The following is a 9,959-nucleotide window of genomic DNA, read 5'->3' as shown; positions in this document are numbered from 1 at the left end:
ATGGCAGGCAATGAAGAAGGCTTCTGAGGCTGGCCGGCTCCTCAGTCCTAGGCTCCATTTTCATGCTGTTGTAATATAATATCAGACGTGGGGTAGGCACATACATTCAAAATCCCAATTCCAGAGGGGTAAGATCATTTTATCAGGAACAGGTCAAGGGAGGTTGGGCTAAACCTGCTTTTATCCCGATTTTGGAAAATGCAGATGGGAAACCTAAGCAAGCACTCTCTTGGGTGCTGAGTTTCCAGTGAGCAGGGACCCAGCTCCTATTCCTGATCTCTGTGAGACCTTTGAGGCATTCCTTTTGTTGGTTAGCTTACCACCAGAAGCAGCCAGAGCCTTCTTTTGTAGAGGACATGAGGAGGGCAAGTCCTTACACACACCCTGCTCATGACTCTCCCCATAAATACATTTCATTCACACTGCGCATGACATTAGCTCTGCCTTTAAAATAATGTACTAAATAAGGTATGTCTTTGCTCAGCCGAACTCTGCTTTCCGGAAGCCATTGGGACCTGAATTCAGTGGGACCTCTTTTATTTTATGAGCTGGGGCCAGGGAAAGCGTAAACAGGCTCAGTTTACATCCATGTACCTCTAATTCTGTGACTCATCCGGTTGTTGGGGAGTATGTGTTCTTCAAGTAGCTGATACAGACAATAGACAGGGGAAATGTGTGTGGCAATGTGGGGAGAAGATCACATATTATTAAACTTCTTGAAAGGCAAAGATCAGCTACCTTTGGAGGTTTGTCAGTGAAGCTAGTGTGGGAGGAAAATTGTTCTTACTAATGTTACCATGATTTAAGATGAAGCGGAATGAAAATCAAGTCATCCAAACATACCTTAGCTGAAGTTAGGATGCTCACTGTAGTTCTGCAGAATGTGACATTTCCTTTTTTGTTGGATTTATGGTAGAAATGTAGATGGATTTGGAAATGGGAGGGCAGAATAAGCTTAACATATTTATCATAGTTTAGCATTGTTTTGGGAATTCGAAGGCAACCCTAGTGAGTGTTCCTACCATGAATGATTTCTTCATTTTCAGAAGGTTTTTCACTGGGGATGGTCATGTCATCCAAGCACCTGCAAAGATTTAGTACTTGTTATGTGCTAGACCCCAGAATTGTGCTGACTGGGCTTTTTGGGGTTGCAGAGAACAGACACCACTGTGTTCACCCCAAGTAATGGGAGTTTACTGTGGAAGGAAGGCTGACCGGAATCTCCACCGCTCAGCCACGTGTCTCTGAAAAGCCTTCCGGAAAGGCCACCCAGCCAGGCCTCACGAAAACTGGATTGAAGTTCAGGAACTGGAAGGTCATTCAGGATACGGCTCTGTGGCTGGGTTATCTCGCTGCCCCCTGAGCAGCAAGCATCTGGGATCCCTACTAGCAGGCTTAGCCGCCAAGGTGATTCAGCTCCTCTCTCTCTCTCTCTCTCTGTTTTTCTTTGATTGTCTCTTGGCTTCTGATCCTGCTACCAACTGCTCAGCTCTCTGTTGATCTCATATTTTAACTCCTTTAAAGAATCCTGAAAGATTCTAATTGGCCGCACTGGGCACTAACCAGATGCTAGAGTTGGACTCAGCGTTTATATCAGGCCTCCATTTGGTTGCTGGACACCCTGTAGATCAGCAGACCTTGGTCAGGTGCTTACTCCTGGGCTAGTCACCTATGGCCATGCTGTTGGGGTCACATGGTATCAAGCCTGGCCACCTTTGCTTAAGAAACTGCCCAGAAGGGGCGCCTGGGTGGCTCAGTCGTTAAGCGTCTGCCTTCGGCTCAGGTCATGATCCCAGGGTCCTGGGATCGAGTCCCACATCGGGCTTCCTGCTCGGCGGGAAGCCTGCTTCTCCCTCTCCCACTCCCCCTGCTTGTGTTCCTGCTCTCGCTATCTCTCTGTCAAATAAATAAATAAAATCTTTAAAAAAAAGAAAAAAAAAGAAAAGAAACTGCCCAGGGTTTGTCCTTGCTTTCTTTCCACAGGATTTGTGCCTCCAGAAAGAACTGTGTTAATGGTAGGCTCTTGGAGTTTAACAAACCTTTGTCTACTACAAGACTCAAAGATGAATAAGATACATCTCCTGGTCTCCATGCACTTACCATCTGTAAGAGAGGGAGACATGCACACAAGTAGTCACAGCGTGGAGTGATAAATGCTCATACATACACAGAGGTATGTAGGAGGTGCTCATGTCTGATCTTCACATGGCCAGTCAAACCCTGGAAAGATTATGAAAACATACTCATGCCTTGGGCCTATTCTCGGGCAATTCAATGAGACTCTCTGGAGCAGTGGAGCCCAGAAGTTGGTATTTTTTTAAATGCTCCCCAAGTTGTTCTAAGTATACCTGGGGTTGAGGTATGAATTAACACTATTTTTTTTCAATGATTATAATCATTTTATGATTCTTTCTGAGAGCAAAACTAAGAGATTCACCTATTTTGATAGTCCTAGAACCTCCTTGGACTAAGACGCTTCCAAAATATTGAATTTTTTTTTTGGGATACAACTGATTATCTTGAAATTGTAATGTAAAGGAAAATGTAAAATTGAATTTAGAGTTAAAGCAAATACTTCTAGTTTTGAAAGAACATTTATTTGCGTGATTACAACATTCAGATGGCTGCAGAAAAAGGGAGAAGGTCTGAAGTGGTCAAAATCTGCTAGTACAAAGCCCAACATTTAAATGTACTGTAATTGGTATTGACAAAAATCTCCTCAGACTCAGGCCTTGACAGACAATGAAAAAAAGTTTCTTCTAAAGTGACTACCATGAAGCAAGCATTTGATGTCTTAGGGACAAGAGGATGGCCCGATGTCACAATCTCAAAGCTCCCAGCTGCTGTAAGTAGGGACCCCTTCATAGCTCCATCTATTCCTTTTTCTTTCTTTCTTTCTTTTTAAAAAATATTTATTTATTTAAATGAGAGAGAGAGAGAGCATGAGCGGGCGGGGGGCAGGCAGAGGGAGAGGGAGACAAGCAGACTCCCTGCTGAGCAGGGAGCCTGATGTGGGGCTCAATCCCAGGAACCTGAGATCATGACTGGAGCCAAAATCAAGAGTTGGGTGCTTAACAGACTGAGCCACCCAGGTGCCCTCCTATCTTCTCCTTTTTTCTAGGAAACAAAGCTAAGTTCGATATGAAGCTATTCCTCAGCAAAGTCCAGAAGAGAACAATCTGCAGCCCCACTTTTGCTCTGAGTAGGTCGATTGTCTCCTGATAAAGTAACAGCAACACACTGCTAAGAATCCTTACATTGGTCCTAGATCTCAGCCTTTCATCCGGAAAACCCTGCCTGAGAATCAGAAAGAGAGAAGCAAGGATTATTCAAGCATCTCATCTCCTCTTTAAGAAGAAAGGTTCAAAACCCTCCTAATTTCCCATTTCATTATCATCATCTTCATTGGAATTTGGTGTAGATCCTAACTGAAAGAGGTTTCAATGATGGATGCTCTCTGTACTGGAGGATCTTAGAGTCCCGGGGAAGAGAAAACACAAACCAAATGAGAAAAAGTAATATAGGGTATCATGAGGCTGTGGGCCATGACTATTACCATATTTGGAACTCAAACTAGGCCTTTCTTGGGGAAAGTAAGTGTGGGGGGGCTGTTGGTGAGGGGAGCATTCCAGGCTAGGTGGAAGGGGTGTCTGGAGACTCAGTGCTCAGCACTGCAGCCCTTAGGGGTGGTGGAGTGGCGGGTCAGCCTCTGGCCATTCACAGAACTTCCTGGGGGAGCTCCCAGTGGGGCTCTGCAGCTGGTCTGCCTGTAAGGGCCAGGCCCCACGTCCCGTCCCAGGACTCCCTCGTAACATGGGTCATGACGGCTGAAACAGAATCCATCACTCGAGCAGGGCAATTTCCTTTTCAAAGTCACCACTTTATTAGGGAGGGATTTGTTTCATGTGGGATTGTTCTTTTGCAGTCATTTTCACCAATGATACTATTCCTCATAAAGAAAAGATAAATTGGCTATGCTTCAGACCACTTATAAGACGAGAAAAGAAAAAAAAGAAAAGGGGAAAATGGACTGTAATGGCCTCTTTGCCAAGTAGTAGTAAGGGATAAATTCTTTGGAGTAAATTGTTTCTCATACGAAATCAATTCTAACATCGACGTGGTAGATTTATTAGTGATTTCCAGCAATGTCTTTTATAAGGATCCGATTGACTAATTATCCATTAATTTTATTCTTGGTTCTTGAGATTACTTTCTGGCACTCCAGGTTTTCCAGAAGTAAAACTTCAATCAGGTAAGAGGGTTATGGCAGACTTTGTTACTATGCAGATGGTCTAATGGCTTAGATCTGGGATTGGCAAACTTTTTTTGTAAAGAACAAGTGTTTTCTGTAAAGATAGTAAATATTTTTGGCTTTGTAGTCCCCAATACAGTTTCTGTTGCCATCACTCAGCTCTACCCTTATATTACAAAAGCAGACACTGATAATATGTAAATGAATGTACAGAGCTGTGTTCCCATAAACATTTTATAGACACTGAAATTTGAATTTTTGTATGATTTTCACCTGACATGAAATACTATTCTTTTGATTTTTCCCCCCAACCGTTTAAGAATATAAAAGTCATTCTTAGCTCATAGATCATCCAGAAGCAGGCAGTAGGCAGGATTTCACCTAAAGGCTGTAGTTGGCTGGCTCCAGCTTTGGCTAAAGTTGTGACTTGAACATGGATCAGCTCTAGAGTTACGAAACACCAAAGCTGAAAGGGACCTGAGGCTTCTAGTCCAATCTCCTCATTTGACCAGAAAACTGAGTCCGGGAGTGAGTAAGTGACTTAGCCAAAACCACTCTTTGAGTGAGTGACATACCCCTACCCTCCGAGAAAATGTGGGATCAAATTATTTCACTGGTGTGTGTGTGTGTGTGTGTGTGTTCATGGTATGCATGATGGCCGCAAGCGGGGCCATGGGGGGTATGTTGTATCACCTTTCTTTCAAATTGTGAGTTAGTATATTTCACTGAGGCAAGAAATGAGTCAAAATATGGAGAAATCAGTCGGAATCTTTGTTGGTGGCAGAGGTTGATGTCAGGCTGAATGAGGACAGAACTTTGAAAAGAGGTCGATTGCTGCCTTTTAGAGCATAGCAGAGTTCCCAGGCAAAGCGGAACACTAGATAGATTTTTTTTTTCCTCCTTAAAAGGCCATTTTATTCCTGTGATTGGCTTTCAGACAGCAGCTACCCAGGATCTCATCACAAAGGCACAGAGATATGTCATGTGTGTGTGTGTGAGTGTGAGAGAGAGCTTTGAGTGGGGAATCAAGATACCTGCATCCTAATTCTTTTGTAGGCCACCTAGAGCCTGCTGCAGAGCTTCTGGAGTCCTCTAAAGAGTTGAAAGCACTGGTGATAGTTAAAGATACTGCCATAAAAGAGTTGACTCAGGGATAAAAACTCCATATTTGGGCCTTCAAGCCAAAATATTCCAAGGGACCTCTTTGCCATGTATTAATTACATCATACAGATTTCAATCTAGATTGAATTCAATCTTTTCTCCTTCCTAAAATAGATGAACTATTTGACCATTTCCAACTCTGGCAACAAAACAATATGAACAGCCTCTCTGCCCAATCATTATTGACTCCCACATTTTCTCAGTGTGGGAAAATGAATTAAGTAACTAATGAATCTTCATCAGTGTTTATGGGTTTATGAGAAGCAAGTAGAAAATGTAAGTGTAATTCCATGGTCTTTAGATATTTCAAGCAACTACCCAAATATTCTTCATGAGTCAGTAGCAGGTCTGAGACCAGGGGGAGACAGCTGGGGCCTCCCAATTTGCGTGGTGGGCACCACACTTGTTTCACCTGGGTCCCCATCCCCGATTAGTAGAAATGTCAAGGTGAGAGTCCCAAATCCTGAAGCCACTAATTAGGAGGAAGTTATGCCAATGATCAGGCAATTCAAGTTGGACCTCTGCCCTGGATGAGCTGTGAGAAACTCCTAGCATCCCTAGCCCTGCCTGTTTTTCTCTTCTTACTCCTTCTCTCCCTCATTGGACACTATGTGAGTAGATGAGATAATAAGCTAGATTTTCTGAGTTCATAAATTACTCCCTGGGAATAATTTATACTGCATGTATACTTTCTGGCCACCGGGGTACTATTTGATAAATTACTGCCCTCCTGCTGTGCTCTAAGTGAAACCCTGGTGACCTGAAAGAGTTAATGCCTCCCTCCAAGTAATTCACTTACTCCTGGGGCATAATTTACACTCCAAGAGGGTCTGGCCTGCCATATGTGAGGCGTTTGGAGTTCTTTGAGAGAAAATCAGCTCTAGAAATGTAAAGAATTATATTACGAAAAGCACATTTGCAGACCACTCTACAGAATCCATCATGCAGCTTCCCAGAACAATCCTGTAGGGTAGGTCATGGTTATCCTGTCCAGAGTCATTCTCTAGCCAATGAAAGATCAGCCCATAATATACCCAACATGAGGTTAGGGAATAGCATATTTGTAGAATGACTTCACTATTTGAAAAATAATGGGTGAAAGATTCATTTTAGAAATATGAGTAAAAACAAAAGGTAAAAGTAAGGTAAATGTAATAAAATATCTACTTTACAATGTTGAATGGTAGGAATATGACCTAAATATAGTGGATTGATGTTTTATACAAACATAGGAGCACTAGTATATCAGAATGTGTCATCTGTTTTACAGGGGCCACCTGAGGAAACTATCTGCATATTCTAATATGCAGCTATTGCTTAAAAACACTTTTATGATATGTGAGTGTGTTTCTTCATTCATTTAACAAAGAGTTGTGCAGGCACCTTGCTTCATAAGGGCTTGTGTGGGCAGTTGTCAAGGGATATAAAAAGGCATGAGATAATACCCCTATATTCAGTGGTGGCAGTTATCTGGATTTTGAGGATGGGTTTAATTTCGGGCAAAGACCAAGCCACCTGAAATAAATTCTAGTGGAAGAGGTGGGTTAAAACCGAGAGAAGGTAATTTGGAGACTATTCTTTTGGTACGGCTTGGGGGTACATTGTGGTCGAGGGCCTCAATTCTTCCTCTTCATTCTCTGTGCCCACGCTCTGTGTCACGTGACTTTGCAAATGTTCTTACTAACAAGGTAGTGTCTGTTTCCACATCCCTTGAGTCTGAACTGGAACTGTGACTTGTTTTGGCCAGCAGAATGCCATGGGCGTGAGCATCTCCCACTTTTGAGTTTAGGACCCCAAAGGCCGACATGTTCCCACTTACTCTTTCAGACTCTGCCGTTACCGTGAGAACATGCTAGCCTGATGCAGGATGAGAGACTTGTGGAACAGAGTAGTGCTGCTCCATTCATCACAGCCAAGGTCAGCTCCGATCTGTTGAGAGTTAGCTCACACTCCACCCCTACACGTGTAAATGAGCTTAGTAAAGATCAGCAGAGCTGCCTCACTGAGCACTCCAGATGGATGAGCAATAAATACTTCTTGTTTTATGCTCCTGGGATTCTGTGGTTGTTACACAGCATTGTTAATCGATAACTATAATACAGCTTGTAAACTGATTCCAAAAGAGGAACTCCCAATGCTGAACAACAATAGAATTTGTGGAATAAGTGAATGGTATCTCCAGGGAACTGCTAGCAGGTGGTAACATACATTTGGGGATATCCGTGCCTGTGTTTATTGGGCATCCTGCCTCTGTTCCTACTGCACCTTGTACTATATGCAATTGCTTATATGCATATTCGTGCTTCGTTAGATCAAATGTTTTGCAAGGCCAGGAATCACATCTTTAATTTTTGCATCCCTAGTACTTAGCACATAAATGGCATTAAATGGTGGGAAAGTGAAGAATTCCATTAGCAGTCAGAACTTGCATTGTATACTTTTAGTAACTTTGGTCTAGTCACATGTGTTTGGTATGTAATATGTAATCTTAAAAATTAATGCAGTTACGTGATGAAATTATACACGCACATGTTATACCTTTCAAAAGGTGCAAAGGTAATTTCAGTGATAAACGATTCTTTTCTCACATGCCGTCTTCAAGCCCTCCACTCCCCTGGTAACGCAATTACTGGATTCTTATCAATTCTTCCAGAGAATGTGCAATTATTAAAATAAAGCTTTTGTCTAGGGAAGAAAGAGGATTTTTAACCATTGTATTTTTAAAAGCCTGCGCATTTTACAGTGTCCTTTCTTTTCGATGGTTGGGCCCTACTGGATGAAGCCCTTCGGTTCTTTGCTAGAATGTTGGGAGAGCGTTCCCCTCCTGGAGTTCATTCCTTTTTGATTCAGCAACTTTCCCTCAGCCTTAAGGTTCGAACACTGCTGGAATTAACACAGCTGTTTGTGTTTACTTCTTAGCTTGTATACTTCTTCTATCACATGAGATGTCAGCCCAGCTCCAAGAGCCTGGTAATTACTACGGAACCAGGCAGCAGGGGGAGCAGATCAACTCAAAACATTGAGTTCCCTGGGTGACAGGGAGCCAGGAGCTCAGAAGCCCTAAAAAAAAAAAAAACAAAAAAAACCAAAACCCAGACACTTTTATCATGGAGAACCCATGCCTCTATGTGATGATGATAGTGAGTGGGTATAATTTTAATAAAAACTCTTAAAGGAATCTTTACAGACCAGTATGTTGCTTCTACTTTAGAACAATGCGAAGATTTGTGAACTGTGGCAAAACCATGTTGGCATACCCATGTTGGCTGGAATAAAGCTGGTGTTGTATCTTCCGAGGCATGTTTGTGGGGGTTCTATGAAGTGGTTTAAACCAAAGCCACAAAAATGAGAAAAAATTTATTTTCAGATGAATTTTAGTAGACTGGCGATTCCTAGCATTTACATGCTGAAGATGCATACTTAAAAAAAAATATCTTAACAATTAAGTAGTTTAAAAATATTCTTCCCCATGATTCATGGAATTTCAGGTTGAACTAAGTTTAACGAGCACAAAATATATACTAGGTACCCTATTCTATGTTTATATGTGTATTTTCTTATCCAGTGGAATGAATTGTTCATTAAATATTATGTTACAATGATCAAAACCAAAAAAAAATTAAGTAAAATGATGTATTTGTTTTAGATCCGCTTTTTCTGGTTTGGATGATCTTGGTTTGCATAACATCGTTGCCCATAATCTCTCTGTGGAGGAAGTCTTTTGTATGCTTTACACCAGATTTAGCATGATTCATTTACATTCATGCGATGACCACTCAGAGAAGAGAGAACCTACTGCGGTGTGGCATGCCTGGGATGTTAGTTTTTGCTTTATGATGGAGGGGCTGTTTCATCAAAACATTGTTTCAAACAGATGTGTTCTGGTGTTTACTGAGGGGAGAATTTAAGCCAGACTGATTAATTAGCAGTTAGGCAAGACATTTCCCTGCTCCTCTCCGGGTAGTCTGGGGACTATGAAGCTGTCAGTAGGTTAGACTCAGATGATGAAAAAAATGACAAACAGCAAACAAAACCTTAGATCATGACATGAGCGTGTAAAATATGGTGTCCTGACCACCCTATGTGGTTTTTATGGGGACATGAGTTTTTTGGAGAGGGCTTGATAGGGCTAGCAGAGGGGTCAGCATACTTTTTCTGTAAAGGGCCAGGTAGTAAATATTTTAGGCTTTGGGGGCCATATAGCCCATCACAATGATGCAGCTCTGCATTAAACATTAAGCATTAAAACAATCATAGATAGTATGTAAACGAATGAGCATGGCTGTGTTTCAATAAAACTTTACTGGGGACATTGAAATTCGAATTTCACAAAATTTTCCCATGTCAGGAAATATTATTGTTCTTTAAATTTTTTCCCGGCCATTTAAAAATGCAAAAAATACTCTTTGTTTGTCCACCATTTATTTGGCCTGTGGACCATAGTTTGCTATCCCTTGGATTAAAGCAAAGCGTCTCTAATCAGTTTTAGTCCTGTTTTTTCTTTCTTTCTTTCTTTCTTTCTTTCTTTCTTTCTTTCTTTCTTTC

Source organism: Neomonachus schauinslandi, chromosome 7 (genome assembly GCF_002201575.2).
Source record: "Neomonachus schauinslandi chromosome 7, ASM220157v2, whole genome shotgun sequence".
NCBI classification, from domain to species: Eukaryota; Metazoa; Chordata; class Mammalia; order Carnivora; family Phocidae; genus Neomonachus; species Neomonachus schauinslandi.
Note: the sequence above shows the minus strand (reverse complement) of the source record.